This window comes from Hoplias malabaricus, chromosome X2, assembly GCF_029633855.1.
Source record: "Hoplias malabaricus isolate fHopMal1 chromosome X2, fHopMal1.hap1, whole genome shotgun sequence".
NCBI lineage: Eukaryota > Metazoa > Chordata > Actinopteri > Characiformes > Erythrinidae > Hoplias > Hoplias malabaricus.
Window position 1 is genome coordinate 17,522,871 of NC_089819.1, and position 23,804 is coordinate 17,546,674.

Consider the following 23,804-nt stretch of genomic DNA (forward strand, 5'->3'; position numbering starts at 1 on the left):
TATGCCAGATGGTGGCAAAGAGGAAAGGCCAACAAGTGAGCCTGGGCATATGGGGAGCCTGGTTAAAATGGGACCCCACTGTGGCGGGGGATGGGCAGGAGACGTGTGATACAATAGCAGGTAATTAAGGGAAGGACTTGACTTCGCCGCCAATCCTTTGTGCACTGAAAAATATTTTTTGGAGAACCCGCCGTCAGTATCAGACAACACTGCTGTATGTCAAATTATTCCACTGATTTTGCCCAGTTGAGCGTGATTATTTTCTCAACGCTCACATCTGTGTTTGGCTTCTCATTAGAAAGATTCTCTTTTGAACAAGAAAAAAAAAACTGTCAAAAAGCTTTGTAGTACTAGGCATGCTAGTCAATTTTGCTGTCCATTTTTTTAGAGCCTGTTATTTAAGGCATTCTTCAGTTATGATTTTAAAGATATATTACATGTGAGCATATTAATGTACGCAAAAACATGGTCAATTTTTGATATTGTGTTTAAAATGATTCAGCAGAGCTCTAAATTATATTCTAGATTGATTTCTCTCTGATAAATTGAAGTTGATATATTTAAAAATGATCAGTTCTCTGTAGCAAAATAAACTCTAAAAAAATCACAATTTATAACTAGTTAATAAAAAATCTCAGTGATTTCAGAATGGGTGCATGTCTAACATAAGCCCCTCCCCATCTCTGCCAGTCTGTCTCTGATAGGATCCACGCAGATGCTTAGGTTTAATTGTTTACAGTCATTTTCTTGCAAGAAGACGAATGAGAGACACTGAGGGCGTATTTGGTGATGCTCTTAAATTCAAAGTGTTCAACTAATTCACCCATAACAATATGTAAATATTTGATTTGCTTTGATAAGTAGTGATATGTTTACTGCTGTGGATGTTTGAGTGATAACCTGGGATGGAGTTGATGGGGGATGGGTGTTTTCCTATGTTTGAGGTTTCTGCCAGAACACTAGACCCTGCCAGATCTGCCAGAGGTTAAAGCCCTTGTGATACTTGCCTCTCACTCTGTTCAATATGTATCACACACAGCGCCTCAACATCCACACACATCTGAAAAACCATGCTGACACAAACACAAACACACACACTTCTACAGAGCCTCATCACTCAGACTAACAGCCTCTGTACTCTGTGTATGAGAGTGTGTGTACACAAGCTTGTGTTCAGTCACCCGCCAAAAGTCTGGCCTTCATTCTGCAATGCATAGCTCACAGGAGTGATCTACTGCCATGGCCCAGTCCGCCTGACACATGTATCATATTTTCGCCTGGCTTGCGCGTCCACACCTTGGCGGCCTGTGATATAGAGTCAACAGTAATCACAGCTAAAGAAATATAGAGCCTGCATTTGTCTGTCTTGCACTGAGCTGTATGGGCTGCTCTTTTTTCCCCTATATATCCCCATCGTCAACTTCAGTAGCTGTCAAGAGGGGTCTTTTTTTTTTTCTACATGTTCATGTACGTCCTCATCAACAGGAGCCAAATTTGAAATCCATTTAAGTGTGTGCAAGGTGTGATAAGGAAGGCCCCTTTTAAGTGGGTCCAAGGCCCGCTGCCCTTCCAGGCCAGGCGTTTTTGAATCCTGATGGCGTCCAGCCACGTCCTTATCTTTCCGTCACACAACCCCTGCTCCTGAAGCGGCACTCCCCTGCTGCCTGTAGAACCATCCTTTAATAAACGCAGCGTAATCATTAAGAGCTAGTCTAGTGTAGTCACCAGAAAATTAATTCCACTGTGCTTGCCGGAGTCGATAGGTGACTCCCACGGGCTGTGGATGCGTGGGGTATTTATAACAAGCTATTTGTCTTTGAGGGAGCATTGCTGGTGACTTAGGGAGGAAATTGTAGGCAGTTGAGGGGTCAAATAAAAGTGACCTCCATGTGGAGGAGAGCCAGCGAGCGGGGGGAAAGAAAAGTGGGATGAATGTGTTCCTGCCCTGGTTATTTATTGCTGTTTTTTGGTCAGTATACCCAGAGTGGACTATAAGAAAGGGGGGAAACAATTACTTTTAGGTCCTAGGGAGCACATTTTGGAGATAATGATGGCGTGTAGAATCATTCTAGATGAAAGCATTGCAGCTGTTTCTTTAGTCAGTTTCGATTATTGATCGTGCATTGTTAACTTACCTGACAGTATCTAGGGTCATTAGGAATGCAGCAACATTGGACTACTTTAAAAAATATCCTATATCATTTCATATTGTCACTTTACAATTAAAAAACATGCATCTCCATTTTTGTGGACTTCCATTGAAATTTAAGAAGGTTTCCCCTTCTCTTGTAAAGTTGCTATTTTGGGAGAAATTATTTTTAATTGGACAGTGACAACATAATAAGACATTTATATAATATAGAAACTGATACTGCACTGACTGGGATTAGCAAAAACATGAAAGCTATGTATTTGGTAAGGCTAAACCTAAACATGTATGCAGTAGTAAAAAGCCATTACGTGTCACTTCTGTTATGGCTGTGATATCATACCCCTTCTGATAGTAAGCTAACTGTTACTAGATTTCTTTCCACGTTCACATGATATTGTTACTGTGTTTTCTTGTTTTCATTTTTCAGTCCCAGATGAAGGCAGCTGTCTGTTTGTTCTCCTTCCCGCCTGGCTGTTAGCAATGCTTGGCTTTGTTTTTTGGGCCATTGAACTAGAAGGGGCTTTTTCTCCCTCTCTTTTTTTTCGTTCTCTCTCGGATATGAGTGAGTGAGTGAGTGAGTGAGTGAGTGAGTGAGTGAGTGAGTGAGTGAGTGAGTGAGTGAGTGAGAGAGAGAGAGAGAGAGATTTGGGGGTGTACCGAGAGCTGCGTCTGTATGATTTACTACCGCTGAAAGACCAGCTGTCCCTCTGTGTCTGTCCAGCCTAACCCCCCCACCCCTCAACACACGGCTTGCCCAGGCAACCTGCCACCACATGTGTTCCTCCCACTCGAGGGCAATGAACACTGCCACTGCTCTCTAATAAAATTGTGTGTATCAAGCCTCTGAATTAGCACTGGCTAGGACTACGTGTCTGGTGTACTATTGTAACATAGTATCTCTGTCTTATAAGAATAGCAGCACTTTTGTTGGAAAGCTAAGTAGTTAGCCATGTTTTGACCTGGCGTGAACTGTCAGACTGCTGGTGAGAATCGCACACTAGGAGATTTAGGTTCTGTGTGTGTGTGTGTGTGTGTGTGTGTGTGAGTGAGAGAGAGAGAGAGAGAGAGATAAAGACGCATACACACACACATACACACACACACACAGGGTCAGGGTTTAGACAACTGGAATCTCCCCCTGGTGAGACCTTTAGATTTTGGTTGGTGGATTCTATAAACAGACTGTTGCTAGCCATGACCAGCCCACTGCATATTTCAGCTGCAATCTCAGAGCTGCAACACACACACTGAACATCATTTACTCTCAGCTGTATATAGTAGCATGCCCGAAGGCCTCTCATGGCATGTACACAGACCTGCAGTTGTGTGCATGCCATTGCTGTGGGACGACTGTATACATATTTCTTCTGTAAATTATAAACAAACTTCAAGCCATAAGCAGTATTTCACCTGTCCATCATTTTAACTAGGTGCAAGACAAAGAAATATCAGCATGAACAACACATACCTACTATATCAATAATTCATATCTTGTATAAAGTATTGTTTTCAGCTGCATACTCTCTGCTGGATTTTCCCCCATGCGCTCAGAAATATATTTTAAATATCTGAGCTTGTCTCTCTGGATCTGAGAATGTTTCATGTTATCAGAGGTTAGAGTTCCAAAAATGGGCTTCCTGAACGCTTGTGACTTCGTAGAGTTTTAGCTGGCTTTGAAGAATGTAACTGTGTTTTTTTTGGCCTTGTTAAAATGTTTCAGGCTGATTTTTATTTTCTTTATTGGTTTAACTGGTATGAGTTTCCACTCTGCAGAGCACACTGATTTCCCACCAATTGCCAATTAATGTGAAGTGTTTTCAGTTTGCACAAGCTTATGTTCATTTCTGTCTGTTTTTGCTGTAGATGCATGTATAAAATGATTCTCATATAATGCTAGTACTCTACAGCTTCATAGATATTAAATAATATTAAAAAATTTGGAGGTGTTAATTATTTCTTAAAGAATGTTGGTACAGGAAGCAAATTAATGAGTACATTATACACATCACTAATATTTTAACTGTAAAGGTAATTTATTTGCTATATATTTTTTATATGAATTACAGTGTTTAAAATTCCAGTGGAGTTTGGAAGCACATTTTGTGTAAATGTTTGTTGGAGGCTCAAAAATATTCTTATCTACTAAGGGGGACATGGCAGAAAAAGGTTGGGAACCACTGGATGTTGGAATAGTTTCAAGAACTGTTAACATATTAAACAGAACTCCTCGACAATTATACTTCCTCTTGTTAAGGTCACACATATTTGGAATTGGAAAAAAAAACTCTTCTGTTGGTGTGTTTTTAATCTCTTGAAATATGTAGAGTGGAAGCTTGCTGTGTTTATTAGGTGGTTAAACAACAGACGTCTTCGTGGGCATGAGCATAAAAGTCTGTGGTAAGGCAGCCCTAGATACACGGCAGGAAGTATAGTATCACTTGATGTGTTAATTTTGCCCATGAGGAGCTCAAGTGAGCGTGCTATGTCCTTTAAATCGAAGGCTTGGATGGGTGCTCATCTTCCATCCACTCATGGCCAGCTCAAAATGCCCTTAACATCCTCTGATGTCTCTATGAAAGAGGCTGACATACATGAGCACCCACTGTATTGTGTACTTCACAATGGCTTCCATTGAACTGTTAGTTTACTATGGCCCCTGAGCAGTATTAGGGCTCAGAAGGAGCCTGCAGTGCGCCTACCTTGTTTATTATCCGTGCTCCATGGAGCAAAAAAGCCTTTTTGGCCACAGTCTCAGTTAATACTGCACAGATGTCAAATTACAGTTTTTGGTACCAGAGAGATGCCTGAGGAATGTGGGAGGTTCGCTGGATCGTGGAATGTGATGTTATTGGTGTTTGCAGGAGGAGTGGATATGCAGTGTTTTTACCCAGAACACACCACTTCTTGTTTTCCCTCACAGCATGAGAAATGGTGTTCAACTCATTAGAGCTCAGGGAGTAAGCTGTGTTTCTACTCAGACAAGGCGTGACTTCAGCTAAAACAAGAAGAAAAGTGAGATAGCCCTACCATGTAATGGAAACTTAATCAACCAGAGCTGTTTTAAGTGATCCATCCTTTAAAGACAAGTACTTCTTCCTCCTGTGTTTGAGAATGCTATACATTCAGCTCTGAGATGACTTCTTGCCTGTTTCAGTTTGAACTGAAGACGGGAGACTCTGGGTGTAAGAGCATTTCAGATCTACAAAACCACCACACTCGAAAGTTCAACCCACACTTTCGTGTCACTGGCGACTTAAGTCCCTCTTCATCAGTCTTGATCCCATCTTCAATCTTGTAATCTCGTGACGTTGGCCAGCTTACTGAGCTTTCCAAATTGGACTTTGCTCTGAGGGATCATTGCCTGAGTGGCATGCAGGCACCTATAGGAATGGAGATGGAAAATGGCGGCTCTTAAAAGCCCCCTTGAACCAGTCAAGGAAGGATCCTTACAAAATCAGCTGCAGTCTTTCCAGCCACTACACACATCCAATTGGGGAACCAGCCAGAATATAGAGCATCAGCAATGGAAATAATGTTAAGGGCTCCTCAGAGTCGACTTGGTGTCAGTAGCCTCATTCTGCTGAGAAACATCTCTTTCTGTGGTGTCCCAAACATCCTCACTTATCATTTGAGCTTTGACCACTTGTTAGCTGCAACCATAGCTCATAGCTCAGCACACTGGTTCTCAAGATAGATTTTCATCCATTCATTCCCGCCCAAAGTCATTAGGCAAGCTTTTGAAAAATAAAACCTTGCCGGTATCTCAGGGTGATTTTAATAATGCGACCTGTGGTGGCTAATGGCTTGGTGTCATGTTGGTGCCATGGTAATAATCTTTAACAAGCTACTGCTTGATTTCTGAACCTCATATAGAATTGTCAGTAAATTTTTAGCATTGGCAGGTTTTTTGTTTCCACTCTAACTTGTTTTCACTACTTTCATGACAGTAACTTTAGCTGTTAATTTAATGACTGGCTGGAATGATGCAGCATCTCAGCTGAGGAACTCCTCCGCATCCCTTGTCAGGTGGAGGCAAATGTTCTTGGTGGGACTGTAGCTCATTAATTGCCTGCCTGGTAAGTGGCAAAGCCCTGCATGTTGTGTAAGTGTGCTTCCTGCCTGTGGCACTGCCTGGAGGGCAGCTGTCTTTGCTAACCACAGCCTCAAATGCAAGGCCCTTTAGAATTTTGGTTGGTGGAAGGGGGGCTAGTGATTTCAGACAGCCTCTGCTGTGCTTGGCGGTTAAGGTTTATGAAGCTCTGAAACCTCACATCTATGAAGAGAGGTCAGTAAGAACAACTAGCGGTTGAGGGATGTTTTTCTTGTGGACAATTGCTTGTTTTAAAAGCTTTTCAGGAATAAAGTGATGGAGAAAAAAATCAGTTATTGTACTAGCACAACAATCATGGTTCATAGATTGCACTGCCCTTGGAAGAGTTAAACTCTGTTGAAGCATGGTACTTATTATAGCTCTGGGATTACTGCTGACGCTGGGGTATTTAGTTTATAAACTGCAAAATAGTTTTACAGTATATTTAAATGGCTTTTCACTAGGGAACCCAAACCTGCATGTTGGGACACATTGGAAATATAATGAATAAATGAGTGGCATCAATGCGGCTAGATATCTGGTCACTGTGGATGGACGCAGCAGGCACAAGGGCCATGTGGCATATTGACTTTCACTGGATCTCACTTCAAGCGCAATTGAGTTTGTCAGTGAAATACGATCAGACCCATCAGCTGTCTCCTGGAGATGCTCCCTGCCGCTGCTGCCGAGATGTCGGCAAACCCAGATACTTTTTCACCGAGCTCGTCTCCATCTCATTCTCCAACCGAACTGCCAATGAAAAACAAGTAATTAATTGTGCCCGACACAAAGGACAGTGCCGTCCCAGAGTGGGGATGCAGGGAGTTCTGTTACTGAAATGAAAGCTATGGGTCATGTAAGGTAGTGGCAGCAAAACAGAAAGTCACCAGTAACTGAGGTTGCTGAGTCTAGACTTTAGAAACGTTTGCTGTACATCTTTCTGAGGTTTAATCTAAATTGTTAGGTCTGTCACTTCATACTAAGAAGATTACAGATGTTTATTAATATTTGTCTTCCTTTCTTAGCTGTCTGTACTCAATAGCGTGGGCAAAGGAAATGTGGGCGCTGACAGTAATAATGTGGTACATTTTTTTAAGCCCTGCACTGTATGGACCTGGTATGAAATGGTGTCACTCCCATGGACTCAACCCTAACGGGGTATGGTACCTATGGGCTGTAGGAAAAGAATACCTTCAGTTGAGCAAGACTACTTAATATGCAGGATTTGTCCTCACAGATGAACAATTCCTCGCCGACCCTGGGAAGGGGCAAGAGCCTTATGGACAAATAGAGACAATTGTGTTTGTGTTGGGCATTGTGTCAAACTGACACCAGGAGTGACCTCTCGGAGTATTCAGTGTCAGTCCAATTGTAAGGATAAGACAGTGAGCGCCAACCAATGCAGTGGCCCTCTCAAACAGCCTGAAGCCATGAAAGAGCTCCTTTCTTCCAAGGCCTGTACTTCACTCTTGAGAAACTACTACTGTGCCTGGGAAACTAGATCAAAGATCCTAGAGACGTTTAAGCAGTTAAGAAGTTGTGATTTACGAACTGACGAAAAAAGGATACTGTTTGACAACATTCAGTGCTGTTAATCTGTTAACTGCAGTATGCAGATGCATATCCCATTTTCAAACGTGATATCTTCTGGCTCATGAGGGAGCATGACCACACACACATAACCAAACACACCGTGGGAGCCACGGGTGGGCTGTTATGCATAGGTTTTTTTTGTTGTTTTTTTTCCCTACGGGAATGGATTGGTTTGTCCTTGCAAATCCTCCAGACTGTGGGATTAGGGACACGAAACCCTTTTTCCCTCTTCTTTTCACTGCGTTGTGTGTTGCAGACTCTGTGGAATGCTACTTTAGCATGACCTTTCACCCACACACTGAATGTGGCGGTGAGGGGGAGGGAGTGTGTGCATATGTGCATCTGTAGGATGAGGTTGGGTGAAGGGTTTGGGGGGGGGTGTCATAAAGATCATGTGCTCAGGTGAAAGTACAGTTACCTTCTGGTAAGGCCACAGAAAATGGAATGGAAATCCAGAATTTATTTGGATGTATTATGCATTTTTATGAAACCTGTTTAAAACCCTCAACACACTTACGTACTTTGTGAATTTAGTCTGGAAGTTGCGTGTGCTTGGCAGAGTTGATTTGGATTAGGCTAAATACTTTTCTGTGAGCAAACATTGAAGGAAGGCTTGTGTTTTTTTTAAAGCTAAGACTGTTTGGCAAAATGAATTTCATTGTTTGAATAGTTTGAATAAATTCTGTTTAGTAGTTACTTAGGTCTCATTGAAGTAAAATAACTGCCAGTTTAACAAGTTATTCCAGTTATTTATGAAGAAGAACAATGAGCATAAACAGAACACTAAGTAGTATTTTGCATTAAAATTGCAAATTCATAATGATTATGATTCTTCACTGACCTGAAATGGGGAGAATAGAGCCTCTGTTGTTGCTACTCTAGGTTCAGCACTGCAGAAAAGGCATTATTTAACCTTGGGAGGAGGGTAGGAAACCACCTACTCCACCCCCTTGATTTCAGGACAGTGCTGTAAATGTGAATTACACTCTGCACCTGTAGGGGGAGCCCAGGAGCACAAATATCAATTTTTACTTAGTGTTCATTTAACAGGACATTTCTTAACTTAAAGATTACAGGTGTCATCTTACTTGCAGCCTGTGTTCCAGAAGCATTGTGGTCTATGCTTGTCATGTTCCTACTGTCTAGATTTTCATTTGTGATGTTTTTTTTATGTAACTCGCTCTGGGGTGTCATCTGTAAATTAAATGAATACACATATTAATTAATGGACGTCCATATATGTTATTCCCATAAGATATATCAATTGCTGATGTGCAATGAGTTTTATATAAAAACAGAAATCATTGTTATTGTTATAGCCCAAAATTACACTCCTACTATTTTTATAATGTTCTTTTCATGGAGTCAGTGGTCGTTTTTCCATTTTTAAATTCACACTAATGGGCAGCTCAGTGGATGTCTCTAATCAATAGCACTAACACTAAGCTTCACTTCTTTTGCATCAACTAGTAAAGCAGAGGTGTGCTAGTATGACTGTTGTTCAAGGTCATAACTGTGAGTCAACTAACACCTTGCCCATACTGCGGAAACATGTTTGTAAGATGTGACGTGTGGAGTGGCCTCTTAGTCATCATCTAAAGGCACTTAAGCCATGGTGAAGCTGGTTGAGCATTGATCTGCCTCTACATTAGTGCTCAGAATTTGTTTGGACCTGTCACTGCTTTTATCACATCATGTAATCGTGATGTGATTCTCTCACGTCACTTGAGTTTGAAACACTTAAGAAACCTTTTTTGTTCTTGTAGAGCAACCACTTTACAGACACAGAAAATGTGCCCTGGCTTATTTTTGTATTGAGCTTTTAAAGTGCGCTTGTACCTCCTCTTGTTGTGTATTCCGATGCATAGGTGCATTTTTTTTTTGGTCCTGTGCTGTTCTTTTTTGGGTTAGATCGATATCGAGTGGAAAAACAGCTGCCCGGGAGCCAAGTGCTGCCCCTCACAAAGGGGCCATTGTTCAGTTACTCAAGGATCGGCGCTAAACAATCCTTTTTATTGGTTTAAGCTATTGTGCCCCAAGCTCTCCTCATCGTTCCAGTTTAGGCTGGCAGAGCATGGCCTTCCGCATCTTTTCTCGCTACAGTGTTGAGGACGTCATTATATCTAGCGTGTCAGTCAGGGTTTGTCATTGAGACTAAATGGGATCTGTCACTGAATGGAGAATCCAGGGGCTAAGTAGACTATGGGATATCCATCGCTCTGTTTGTGCTTTGTGTTTCAGAGTGTTGTTTAGCAACAATTAATAGGACAGTTTTAATCTATGGTTTCCTATCTTCCCAAAGTATAAAGTCTTAAATCATTAGAGCTTACTTCTGAGATATGACCTTGTGTTTGGCAGGTCTCGAGCAAGCACATGGTGTTGATTGCTTAAGCTCTCGCTTGCACTTAGATACAGTAACAAGCACATGACAAATGTTTTCAAGGCGCAAGATATTTTATCAGCGTATGAAGCCTCAAGTCCAGAGTCTGCATGACACTTTGTATGCCACTTAATTTATCGACAAAGCTTACGTTAATATTTATAGATCTCTGCAAGTGCTTATTTTTGTCATTTAATAACCAGTTCGGGACAGCATAGGCCAGGCCACAGAATCCCCACTAGAGAATATTTAGTTTCATTAATGAGACATAAAGCGTGATAAGCCCTGATCCCAGGGCAGGGCTTTATTTCACAAGCACTTGAGAGCCACTTGCCAACTGTAAAAAGAATCACTTCACGTATTTAGTGTTCGATCAGTCTTACAGTAGATCTAAAGTGTCTGTATAGCAGCCTTCCACAGAGGAGCTAATAAAACATGAAACTCCAGGGAGGGGGTCATCATGCTGATTCAGAAGATCATCTTTCAGCCTGACCAAAATAGATTGCTCTGTCTATGGAGGGCTTTTTTCCCTCCAAAAATCAACTACTCGCAATTCTCTAGCTTAAATTAGAAAGGCCCCAAAGGAAAGAAAGGAGAGAGCGAGAGAGAGGAAGGGAGTGAGAAAAGTGTGCTGACACTAAATTGCTTCCTGCAGTACTTCTGTAATCACAGTGCATTAATTACATGGAGTGTACATGGTGGTGATGCAGGCGTACCTCTAATACTTTGTTGTGTTTTTTAGTATCCTGACATTTTGCTGCCTGAAACGTTTCCACAGACTGCTGTAGCCCAGGACCTCACAGCCTTCAAATAACTTCCTTTCTTGAAATGGCTGCTTGGCCTGGTTGTATTTTGGCCCTGAGGACATTGTGGTTTGTGGAAAACTGGGCTTATTAAGTCCAGCTACATTTGCTTACCATGCACACATGCAACTGTATTCCTTATAGAGAATAGGATCATGAGCAGTGCATGGCATTTTAGGACATGATAGATGTCGTAGACACCAAGTGGTGAGGTAGACGTCAAGGTGGTGTTTATATTGTCCAATGTGGGAATATGATGAAAAGATCCCATAATCATTCTCATGATTGTCATGGAAAACATTGCAAATGGAGTGGGTTTTTTTTTTCTTTTCAGTTTTTCAGCTTGGAAGCAAATGTGGGAATGTGGTTGTCGTGTTAACAAGACACTGCATGGTATGGGTAGCAGGTGTCAGACGAACAAACATCATATATGTGAAAGCACGACATGATTTTCCATGACAAGACTGAGCCTTTGTTCTGTGCTTTGACTAATATATGCCCTAATGTTGTTATGAAACCAAAAACCCTTACATGAAATGGATATGCTGCATTTAAAGCAGTATTCATATGTTGCTTACTACATTCTGAGTTTTCTCTTTATTTGTATAAAAATATTCATTAACGCTGTGCTGAAATAAATGAGTACAGTTCACAATAAGAACAACTGAACTGAAACTACAACAGGTAGAGGAAGTGACAGTGTAACATTCATAGAACTTACATGCCAAAATAAAGGCAAATTTAATAAAAGCAGTAAATAAGTAAACAAAGAAATATACAGAAAGTGAACATACTTCAAACTATGGGAACGGCTCACAAAAGCAATCACAAAACTCATCACAAACATACATTCTCCCTCGGTTCCCCTTTGGCCCGTGTTTACATGTCAAATCTCTCTATATGGTTTTGTAAAGTTGCTTTGTCTACACAGCACACATCTGTTTGTATCATTTAAGAAAGGTGCCCAGGGAACGTTGGAGGTGAACTGTAGCCTATATTAATGCAAACTAACATGTTACAGCCTAGGTTTAGAGTTTAGTTCACCATGCAGTATTTTAAGACCTTACAGCCTAAGGCGTTTTCACACCTGTAGTTCATTTGTTCTGGTCAGAGGCAGTTAAGAAGTTCGTAGTCCTGGAGAGTTTTGTGTTTAGATTGGTTGGTTTTCACACAGGGAAAAATCCAATTGCACAAACAAACATCACCATAAATCACATAAATCTTATCGTCGATTGGTCAGATCTGACTGGAGGGGGAGCAAGAACGTAAACACAGGAATACGGGCCTGTGTTCTGGGCTAGTGCATGTTTCTGTTTTATTTTTCTGCCAAAGCTTAACCAGTTCTCTGTTTACCTGCTCTGCTGCATCCTGTATGCAAAGCACTCTGGCTACAGGAGCCGCTTAGTACTGACCTGCTGCGTACACCTTGTTGAGGTAAACTCGTTGAGGTGTCCAGGATTGAGGTCACCAGAGGTTTCTCACCAGAAAGAACCGCAGCAGAGTTTGTTTGGGACCGGACTGAGACCACCTTCTTTGAGGTTCTTGCTTTGGCAGTCATCACATCCACCCAAATGGACCGCACCAAGAGTGAAAATGAACCCTTTTGATTTGATTTGAGTTTCATTTAACTGGACTATAAGGTGTAGGTGTGAAAATACCCTAAGTCTAAAGGCTGATAAAACTCGGTTCATGTCCTGTGTTAAAGGAAGTGACAACAATAAAGTTGAGAGTTGTAACGAGTCCCCTCCACTGTGTGTATGACTGAGGCTAACAGAGTGTGAGACATGTCCTAATATATGGTGAACACTACCCAGAATGCATCATTGGATGCATTGGATCATTACGTAGTTGTCCTGTCTTATTTCAAATTCAGATTCCTCTTTTCACCGTTTAAATGTTTTATATTCAAAAATATTTCTGAGTTCTCTTTTCTTTGTATTTGCAATGGATTATTCATACTGCACAAACTGTAATGTTGTAATGAATATGCGTGCAACACTGATGTAAAATTTGAATATTAATGGAAGTTTCGGCTCTCTGCAGTGGTCTGAACATTTTGATCTCTCTTCTAACATCTGCCTCGGTCAATTAACTACACCGCCATTACAGACCAAGGTGAAATCACTAAATCACCAAGCCAAAGGTGTTATTAGCAGAAAATAGAGGTAATTTTCCACACAAAAGAAATGTAGATTTTCATTGTATGCATGGCATTTATCAATCCTTTTGGTCGGTTTGAATAGAGGCTGTTTGCACTCATTTGGTGTAAATTGCTATTGGGAGTGCTGCCACTGAAAAATAATTATAGTTTTTCTCAGCCTTCTCATGGAACTTAGATCAGTTCTCAGGTCACATCAGTCTAACAGTCCCCTTAATATGTGCTCCAAATGTGACTCTGATTCAGACATCTGTCAGTAGTTTGTGAACGAGAACTGACCTTGTTGTTTATGGTAAATTCAGCAGGAGAACGTAGATAATGGTGTTTTGTTATCTGTGTCCCAGATATGGTTTTTGTTAATTAGTAGTACTATTACTATGCTTTGAGAAACTGTAACAGACAAATTAACACAGAATCACAAATTTGAACAGGCAGACAGGATACATGAAAAAAACTGAAAACAAACCGTATGGTGTTCTGTGAATGAGTGTCACACAGGCGTTTGCAGTGAATCATTTCTGACAAAGCTTCAAAAAAAGTTATGTTGTTACCTGACTGTTTGCCTGTGGCAGGAAAAGGTCAAAGCCCTTTCAGGATCTAGATGTCCTTCATAACGTTCATAATGTTTGGCAAAAAAACTGTATTTTTCTGTCTTTGCACCACTGTAGTGAAAATTCTCCCAACAGATCAATTGCTAGCTTTGTGAAGCTAAACACAAGTAGAATGTGATTGATGAAAAATGCATCTGAATGTTAAAGGACGTGAAATTCACAGACCTTGGAAAAGAACAACACATAGGAACATTATTTTAGTCAATATAACACCACCAGCTACTCACAGTAGCAGAAAGACGAGTTAGCTTTCAAGCTTACATGAGCTAGTCTAACTTTACCTTCAGTCCAAAGCACATTATCCCTCCCTGGCGTGCAAAATTGAGATAAATGTGGGCAGCAGTTGGAAGGTATGTGATTTTAATGCGATGGGGGCAGCTAGTCCCACGCCTTCATACTACACTATATGACCATATTTTACTGTGTCATCAGATAGTGGATCTTCAGAAATGAACCTGTTACGATGCGACAAGCCCCCTGACCCATGAAACATCTCACTCCTGTGGGCAGCTTTTGAATGAAAGAGTGTGCGTCTGGAGAGGTGCTGAATGGAGAAGCCTGTTGGCCTGTGGAGGTGTGGTCTGCTGAATAGACTACTGGCCTGAGAGGCCCACTATAGGGCCAGCACCACCACCATCATCATTGCCTAGACACACACACACACACACACCAGGCCAGGCACACCTTAAGACGCTGAAGCTCGCCGGCCCACTCAATGGGCCTCTTTATTCTCGCCGGAGCTTATGGGAGGGGAGACTCTCAGAAAAGACTGGGAGGGGGAGTGGGAGCAAGTGGCTTGAGAATCAAGAAAGACCACAGTTTCCCCATTACCAACCCCCCGGTTCTCTTGTTGCTGGCCTTCTCAAACCCCCCATCTCAGCTCCCCACCCCCTCCATTCCCCTTAAGTGCTGCTCGTCGGGAAGCGCGCACAAAGGAGTGTTAGTGTTCATTTTGTTTGTTTGCTCTGGACCTGTCAGCCGGTCACACAAAGCCGGGCCAGATCAGAGAAGGGAGCTCGGAGCTCAATGGAACCAGAGGGGGTCTGTGGACGGGGGGCAGCAAAGGAGGGGGAGCTGCTGAACGTTGTTCCCACAGGGGAGGGTGGTCCTCTACGGAAAAAAAGGGAAAGGGAGAGAAAAAGAAAAGGGGCCAGGGGCTGAGGTGGAGAAGGTTGCACGAGGGCAGGGCCAGGACGTGCTGGGGCAGAAAAAAAAAGGGGTAAAGGGGGTAAGGGTGAGTGTTGTCTCAAAGCTGAGGAAACCGTGTGAGGATTATATCAATCACGCTTGTGTTTTTGGAGGGAAACGTTTATGACAGGGAAGCTAGGTTTTTTGGAGGGGCAGCGTCCCTGCCTCTCCCTTTCCCTCCCTCCCTCCCTCTCTCTCTCTCTCTCTCTCTCTCTCTCTCTCTCTCTGCTTTCCATCCCTTCCCCCTCCTCTTTCTGCTTCCCTCCCTCTCTCCTCTCTCTTTCTCTCTGCTTTCATCCCTTCCTCCTTCTGTCTCCCCCTCTCCCTCTCTCTCTCTCTCTCTCTCTCTCTCTGCCCCCCCCCTCTCTCTTTCTTTCTCTCTCCCTCTCTCTCTCTTTGTGTTGAGGCCTTCCTGGACATCTGCCCAGACCTATACACAGGGAAAAATGAAACACTCAAGCCACCAGGCATCTTGCCAAATAAAGAGCTGCAGAGTACTATTTGAAGGGCAGTTTGTGTGTACGTTTTTGTGTTTGCTAAGACAGAGAGAGAATCTGAGAGGACTAAAGAAAGAGCACAGGGAAACATGGATGGTACGTTTAAGGCAGTAGACATAAGTTTCTTTTTCATAAGAGAATTTCCCTGATTTCCAGTTTGCAACCACAGAATCCAGTCCAGAGTTCTGCCTACCAAACAAGACGTCTGCCAAAAACTAGTTGGAGAATGCAGTGAGTCATTAAGGATTTAATTTGTAAATTAGACGGTTTTGCTTCAATAGCATTTTTCACACCGATTATTTGGTTCTGCTAAACATTTATTTGCAACAGGCTGAATCATCCCTAAATTCATATTATTCCTGAATTCCTGAAAGTATCCAAGTAGAGCAGCCTTCATCTAATCATAGATACCTATCTCTGGGGTGGTACTCCTATATCTAACTGTCCTTTTGGGCTCTTTTATGTCTCTGTTGTCTGGAGGCTGTAATGGTAATATCAAAGAAATTATGTATTATTTATGATTCAAAATAAAGGCAGCGACATCACTGAGATCATGCCTTAAGTATATTTACACATGTAGCTTTACCCCATGACATACTGATATCTACAAAAATAAATATTAAATGGCTAAAAACATTAGGAGTCCAATTTTTTCTGCCATTTTTTCCCCAAGAAAATGTGACATTATATCACTTCGTACAGTTTCAGGCAAATATTTCATGACTGTCATGCAGTTTGCATGAAGTTAATGATGTAGGCCTCCACTATTTGGTAGATGCCAGACATCCGACAGATCTTTGGTTAATGATGTTGGACTAAAGGAGAAATTGTGTAGATTCGTTATTGTTTTAAGTGTTAAGGGCACAAGTTGTTTAAGATCTGCCAGAAGGTATATCTCATATTCCAGGAATGGGCTTTTAGCATTTGTGCTACCAACCCAGCCCAGGCTGAGATTTCCTGATCCAAAATAAATGCCAAGTCTCTCCCTCCCCCAGCCCGACAATAACACAGACATGCACGCACCACACATTCTTTAAACACTGAAAACGCCAAATGAGGGAATGCTTCATGTTTAGAGGTTTAGGGGCTTAGGGAAGTTGATGAATTGCAACCTGTCTGGCCCTGTAGTGGAATGCTTGACTTAAGGCGTTCTTTGGTATGTGGAAGGTCGTTGACCACGTGTCGCAAAGTGAGCCTTGACATCATGCAAAAGGAGAAGCACACAGTGAGTAAAAAGAAAAGGTCATTCTGTCTGTGCTCTGAAGGTCAGAGCGGAATGTTTGACTGTGATCACCTCATACATCTTGAAATATCAGGTTTCGTTTTTGATAAGAGCAGAGTACTCATTTAGGAACAGCAATTAGGGAAGATTACAACCCAATGGGGAAGTCATTTGTAAAACAAGTTTGATGATTAATAGAATAGGACACCAGGCTTCTAATAAACAAGTGGGCAGTTGATGTATCTGACAAAAACATTTTTTTTTAATCATTTATTTTGGTGAAATATTAGGACAACTATTCCTAGAGTTTAGAAAAGTTGTCACTTATTGCATCATGTTATGTATTTCATATTTAAGATAACTGATGTTATGTGTGGACAGGAATATAAATCTCACAGCTACAATCTTAAAATATACATCACTTAAGTGTTTGACTGGGGCTAATGACCCCTGCTGACTACTGAGAAAGGCATGCTTTTGCATTTAATACATTCATGAACTCCTCTCAAGTAGCTTTCCATCCCTGTCCTGTTTCAGCAAATGTAATCATGTTTTACAATTACCTTGGAACTGAAACACTTTTTTTATTTTGAAACCTAGTTTTGTTTGAAACCTCTTTCTCCGTTCCCATATACCTCATTTCCAGCCACCACATTTTTGTGGTTCACCAGGCCGTCAGAGAGACAGGCCGATGGGGTGAATGGGGAGTTTTGAAAAAATAAACACAATTCATATGTATGATTTGAACAGTTAACTTCACAGCAGGACTAGCAGTACTCAGAGCATATATATATATATATATATATATATATATATATATATATATATTCTAATTTATGCTTAGTACACGTTTTTCTCTTTTGCTTGTAGCTTTTATTTTTCAGCATTTCAGTGTCCAATGAAAAGTAAATAGAGAATCACTGGATGTTAACAGAGCTACATGTGGTTTTTAGAATACAGTTACCATTAATTAATATTGGAAGCTGGTCCTGTGCCTCATTATGTGATAATCATATAATCAATATTTCAGAAAAAAGGTAATAACCTATAACACTCATAGGCGGTGCTTCCTAGCTAAATTGCAAAGTGTCTGCCTTGACTGGGTGGACGATGTATTAGATTTGGGTTGACTTATACAATGGATTGATCTCCATGTCTGGGATGGAGGTGTTTTCAGCTGTGGTTTGAAAGTAGAATTCAGAGTGCATGACATGTTTGTCTTTTTGTGTGCCGCACAAAAAAAATGAATGATTTTTGGGGAAAAACAATGGAGACATCAGAATAAGCAAGTGCTAATTCTGACTAATCCAGAATGAATGGGTTTGAATGGGCAATGAACATCTGATGTGTCTCTATTGGGACTCACACTATGCAGACTGTGATTATCTAACAAGGACTGTATACAAAACAGTCAACTCTTGTACGATTTCTCGAGATTTGCTCTCAAACCAAAATGGAATTATACGCTGTTAATGTCTCGAGAAAGAATCATTAAAACAATGAAGCTCTTCTAGGAAACATGGCATCTTTGCTTGTGTCTGCCTCTCTGCCACATGGCAACCTGGCATCAGAGCGCTGCTGTTTCCTTTCAGGCACACCAGTGCCACAAATGTTTTATTATCTGTGCACGTATTCATGCAGCCTCCCTGGTACAAATTGGGTGCTCCATTTTGTTTATGCCAGGCTCATTGTTGGAGCAAAAGCTTTACATTTCCTTAGCTCTCCGTTCAGACATTTTTAATGTGGTTTATGGACACAGCCTCCTTTTTTTTATTCTCTGCCTTCCAACAGCCATCATCCAGATGTGCCTCCATTTGGGAGAAGAGGAACTTGCACGTGTCGAAACCGAATGAGCTCTCACACGAACAGCCTCAATGATGCAGGTTGCATAATCAGGGGGATGCGCACAGGAAAAATGGTGGTCAGAATGCTTTCCTGTACTATCTCCTCAAAGCTCAGCTGTACAGTCTCGCCTGCCACATGTCAGTGTGGGCGATGGAGCTCCGTGGTTCCTGCCCACAGTCGGTTAATCATTCGCTTCAGACAGGACGGATGAGTTTGGAGGGCCTGGTGGGGCAGCTCATAATTAATTAGTCCCGACACCAACAAACACCCAGCGTGAGTGGAACTTTAAAGCCAATTGCAGTGATTACGGAGGCTAATAGTATTAGGAGCTGAATGAAGTGTGGCGCGGGGGCTGGAGGTGGTGAACAATGAGGGCTCGTTTGCGTTTGACCCTCCCTTCAAATCAATCAAACGGATGATTAAAAGCGGCATTAGACTCAGAGAGCAGGATTTCTCCTAACTGAAACAGTTCATTGTTAATTGTTTTGTTCGTCAAATAGATCATGGCACATAACGTGATTAATGTTAGTAGGGTGTAACCTGCTGATTGTGGTAGAGTTCCATTTGTGTTAACGCTTTTGATGTAAACAAGTTGATCTGACCAACCAAAGGCTGACTCCAATCCTGTTTTTCTTTTCCTAAAACAACTAAGGATTCTGTGAACAGCAAGCACATGTATTCTGGCATAGAGAAGAGCAGACTACATTAATAACTGATAATCTTAATATGACTTTTGTTAGGCCACAACAACGGCCAAACAGCTTGCATATGTCACGGCTGTCAGATCATCTTTAATAGGAAGCTTGAAAGACCCTTTTAAGTCCCTGTACTCCTGGTTAATCAAGTACATTTTGCAGCCCATATGGAGTCAGTAAGGGGAAAGCCTTACTTGAAATATAACTGAAAACTGAAAATGCAGTTGAGATATATTGATGCTGGCTGTAAAATGTCACAGAGGCAGGGAATTTAATCTGTGTTTGTTTATTTCAATAGAGTTATTAGTCTTTTGATTAAAATCAAGATGTTCTAATGTATTTTGCATTACATAATCTCTACGAATTTATACAGGATGTTAGTATGTTTAGCTTAAAAGCTTTATAAAAGCTTTGCGTCTGCAGTATTTGGTCTGTGTCACTAGATATCACAATTAGGATGTAGCTTCATTTCCACATTGATCCTTCCCGTTTAAACTGTTTGGCTTTTAGTCTGGGTCCTGAAATGGATTAAAATTGCCTGAGGTAACAAGAGCTAGCATTGCCATATCAGGTGAATGACACCCTATCCAGGTGTGTGTTGTCTTCATTTCAGCGTCATATTACTGAAGGCCATGAGGCCGCTGCAGTGTAAGGGCTATTGTACAAGTCAGCACTGGCTTTCACCACAGTACTCTCTCAAACTGTTACCAGACACTGCCTTACAAATGCTGTAATGCAACCAATTAGCCCTGTGGCTTCAAGAAACACTGCTGTGTGGCCTGAAAACAGCCAGCCCACAACCGTGTACATTAGCGCAAAGAGTGCATTTACATGCACTTAATAATTTGTTTTAATTCGATTTCTGCAGTTATGTGATTATACACATTGTCATGTAATCGGCATACTCTGATTTCTGAGATCGGAGTAAGGTCTGGAACTCAGATTAAGAAATCAGTTTAAGAGCTCAGAGCTGTCTCCGACACATATTCTGAAGTTCTCCTCATCATTCATTATCAGAAAATTCATTCACATTAAGTAACACTCACTCCCACCAGTCCTTACTGCGAAAACGCATCCAGCAACTCGGCCTCTGTCTGTAATGGAGAGAGACACACGCTATGTCCAAGATCAGACACTCGTTTAAAAAAGCTTGTCTCTGTCTCAGCAGCAGTGCAGAGAAAGCTGAGAGAAGGGCAGCAATGCGCAATATTAGAAATCATTCAAAAGAAGATCCATATTTGCTATGGGTCCATGTTTACAAAAACCCACAAAAAAGTTAATGTCATATCTGTCTGTGATATAGGATGGTACAGCTGCACAGCAGGTAGTGTCTCTGTCACATGGCTCAAGAGACCTGTCTCCTGACTGTCTGTGAGGAGTTTGTGTGTTCTCCCCGTGTCCGCGTGGGTTTCCTCTGGGTGCTCTGGTTTCCTCCTACACACTACTCCGAAAACACACTACTGGATAGGTGACTTAAAAGTCTCCACAGGTGTGAGTGTGTGCCACCTTGTGAAGGACTGGCACCACCTACATAATGTGTTCCTGCCCGGTGCCCAGTGATACCAGGTAGGCTCCAGACCCACCGTGAACCTGAGCTGAATAAGCGGTTACAGACAATAAATGATTGAATGAATGAATGAATGTCTGTGATGTTATTGGCTGTTGCAAAGCAGAATGCATATTATTGTGGAACTCATTGTAAACTCTGAGTTTTCCCATTATCTGACTTCCCAAGTGCATGTAAACACATTGATTGGATTTTTACCAAAATCTGATATTGATGATCTGATGTTATTGGATAATTTAATGCATAAAGCACATTCATAGGAAACCCTTGCGTTTAGTTTCTGTGTCGTGCTAGCAGCTCTAGCACAAACATCTCTGTTTATTGGCTTCTCCATATTGTTACTATGAGTACAACTTGGGCACTAACGGGATGCCAGGTTGTGCTCATTTGACTTATGTACTGCTCTCCTGTCAGTCTAAAATACAAACTAGAGAGTACATGCTCATAGATAGGCAAGATTAAGGTGGAAGGCACAGCTATCAGTCAGGCAGGGCTGCAGTGATTGCCTATTTCGGATGGCTCTGACTCATGGTATCCCTTAGTTACCACACACACAAAAGGCCGATGAGGCTTCGGCTGGCCCCTTACCATTGCATTGAAGGGTGGGGAAGTGGAGATGACATGGTAGGTGCAGGGTAAATAGAACAACACGAACTGACAAGAAATGGAAGTTGGGGGAGGGGGTGGGGGGCAGAGGGAACAGCAGTATGCCAAACGCAGGCTTATCATGTGAGACGACCTTAATCTCTGCTGCCTTCTCCCTGTCTGTTTATCTCTTCCGCGTCTGACTCGTCTTCCTGAGTTCTGGGCTTTTGAGAGCAGTGGAGGGCCACCAGGATTTTTGGAACCCACTGAGCCAAACTGCCCAGCAGCCCTGCCAGGACTGCCATTCTGTTTGCAGCAGATAGGAAGTGCTCATTAGAAGACACAAGTCATTTATGACGGCCAGGGGTTCTGCACTACCTTGCCGGTGAGACATTGGGTGTCATCTTTCTGACACAGTCTGTAGATCATCGAGGCTGTGATTGAGCAGGCCTATCACAGTCCTAAATATGCTGCAGTATAGCGGCAGACAGTGGTTATGAGTGATAATGTTTTAGAAAAACATTTCTTTCCCATGTCTAATTTATTGGGCCAGTAACCTAAGAAAGCTGTGCTCTTTTTTAGATTATTAATTTTCCATCACACAGTTCGGCTATTCAGCAGGCACTCTATCTGTGTGTCATATCAGTGTCAGATTATGAATTAAAAGGATATTGTCAGTAAGAGGAAAGGAATAGCATGGGAAGATAATAAGGATGAGTGCAACTGGCTTTGAGAAATCTGTTGTTCTTCCTCTCCTGTCACACTCTTCACATTGATACAGTTTTAATGGACTTGAATAATAGCCTTACATCTTCAGCACAGAGGTTATGCAATCCTTGTGATATTGCTGTGGTAACCGGGGGGTGGGGGGGGGTGGTTGGTAGGAATATAATGCCATTTAGGCAAATTAAAGGGCGACCAAGAGACTTGGCATGCTGCAGCAGAGACTGTATCCTGTGGGCCAGGGGAGACCTCAAATTCCTCCCAGGATTACAGGATTAAGAATTTGAAAGGTGATGCAGTTTCTCACAGATGGAGGAAATAAAAAGGACAAGGCTGGCAGAGGGGTGAACCACCGTTAATGCATGCTCCCTTTTAATTAAAAGCTACTGATTGAATGATATTGGAGAGGATTAGGCTGAAGGATGATTTCTGAAAACACACACACACAAAACTCATTCTTGAACACCTTCCATAGAATGCTGAGCTATTTTATAATAACCAAGCGTGATTGCCCAGGCTGCATAGGGTAGATAAAAGTCTTGCCTGTGCTTTCTTGAGGGGGGGGGGTGGGGGGGGGGATGATGAGTTGCTGCGTGCTGATTACAAATGGGAGGAAGGGCAGAGAAAAGTAGTTGCAGATAGTGCGAGAGGTTGACTACTCAGGAAATACGGTTTTCTGTAGGGTTTCAGATGGGCTGCCAAGTTGCTTGTGGTAATTCGACCTGTCAAAACAGTTGCACTGGTATTTTCTTTCAAATCAGCATGAAAGAGGACACGCACGTTATTCATACACATTCAGTTTTTTTGTTTGTATTATTTTTATATTTTTTCCTGCCAATGGCTGCACCACAAACACTGAGTGTACTACACAAACACCAAAGGATACAGTTGTGTTTGAGTATCTTTTCTCTCTTGTTTACATTGTTCTGCCCACTTTCGCTTTGTTATTAGGAGACAGTGCCTTCACCGCTCCAGGTTGTCAACTCTCAAGAGCACTTATATAAACAGACATTATTTCACTCTGCTAAAGTCTCTTGGCACATTCATTTGGCTTAAGTCAGAAATCTTTTCATTTACTGTGCAGGGGCTGAAACAAACCAGACTCCAGTATACTAAATGATCCTCCAGTGTTGTAATCTGAGTCACGCCGCAAGTGACGGCGCCAAAGATTTTAACTCGCGATGTGTACCTTCACAGTATAAAAGGCCCTTTGTGGCACTGTTTGTAACAGAAGAATGCGAGAGAGAGAGACTTTCATTTTAAGCGTTTATTTTTCTGCTACTATCATTTCCATACCTCCTTGGTTAACTCCCATCATGAAGTGTACCCTGCAAGTGACACTTCTAAATGTTGTGTAGATAACATGCTATTTGTTTGGCGATGTTTTGAAAGGATCCTGAGAGACTGTTGAAAACAGTGTGGCTCCAGATGTAAGCTAATCTGTAACCACAGTACAGACTGCTTCGGTCTCAGCTGCAGCACAGTAAAATGGAAGTTGACCTGCTGAAAAACAAAACTGTGGTTAAACTTCATCACCGCCTGTAGCTGTTGGCTTTGAAAACAGGATGGCTTTACAGAACATATCCTCATATCAAGATGCTGATCTTGCAATACCTTATTTCTAACAGACCAAACCACAGAGGCTCAAAGTATTGCACAATGGTGCATAGGATTTATATGCTTTTCTTTAGGTGT

General features: G+C 41.9%; 1 protein-coding gene across 1 annotated transcript in view; it reads left to right on the forward strand.

The window, feature by feature from the left end:
• LOC136676871 (SET-binding protein-like) overlaps window positions 1-23,804 on the forward strand; it is a 51,314-nt gene that overhangs the window by 14,674 nt on the left and 12,836 nt on the right. The window lies entirely within an intron of this gene.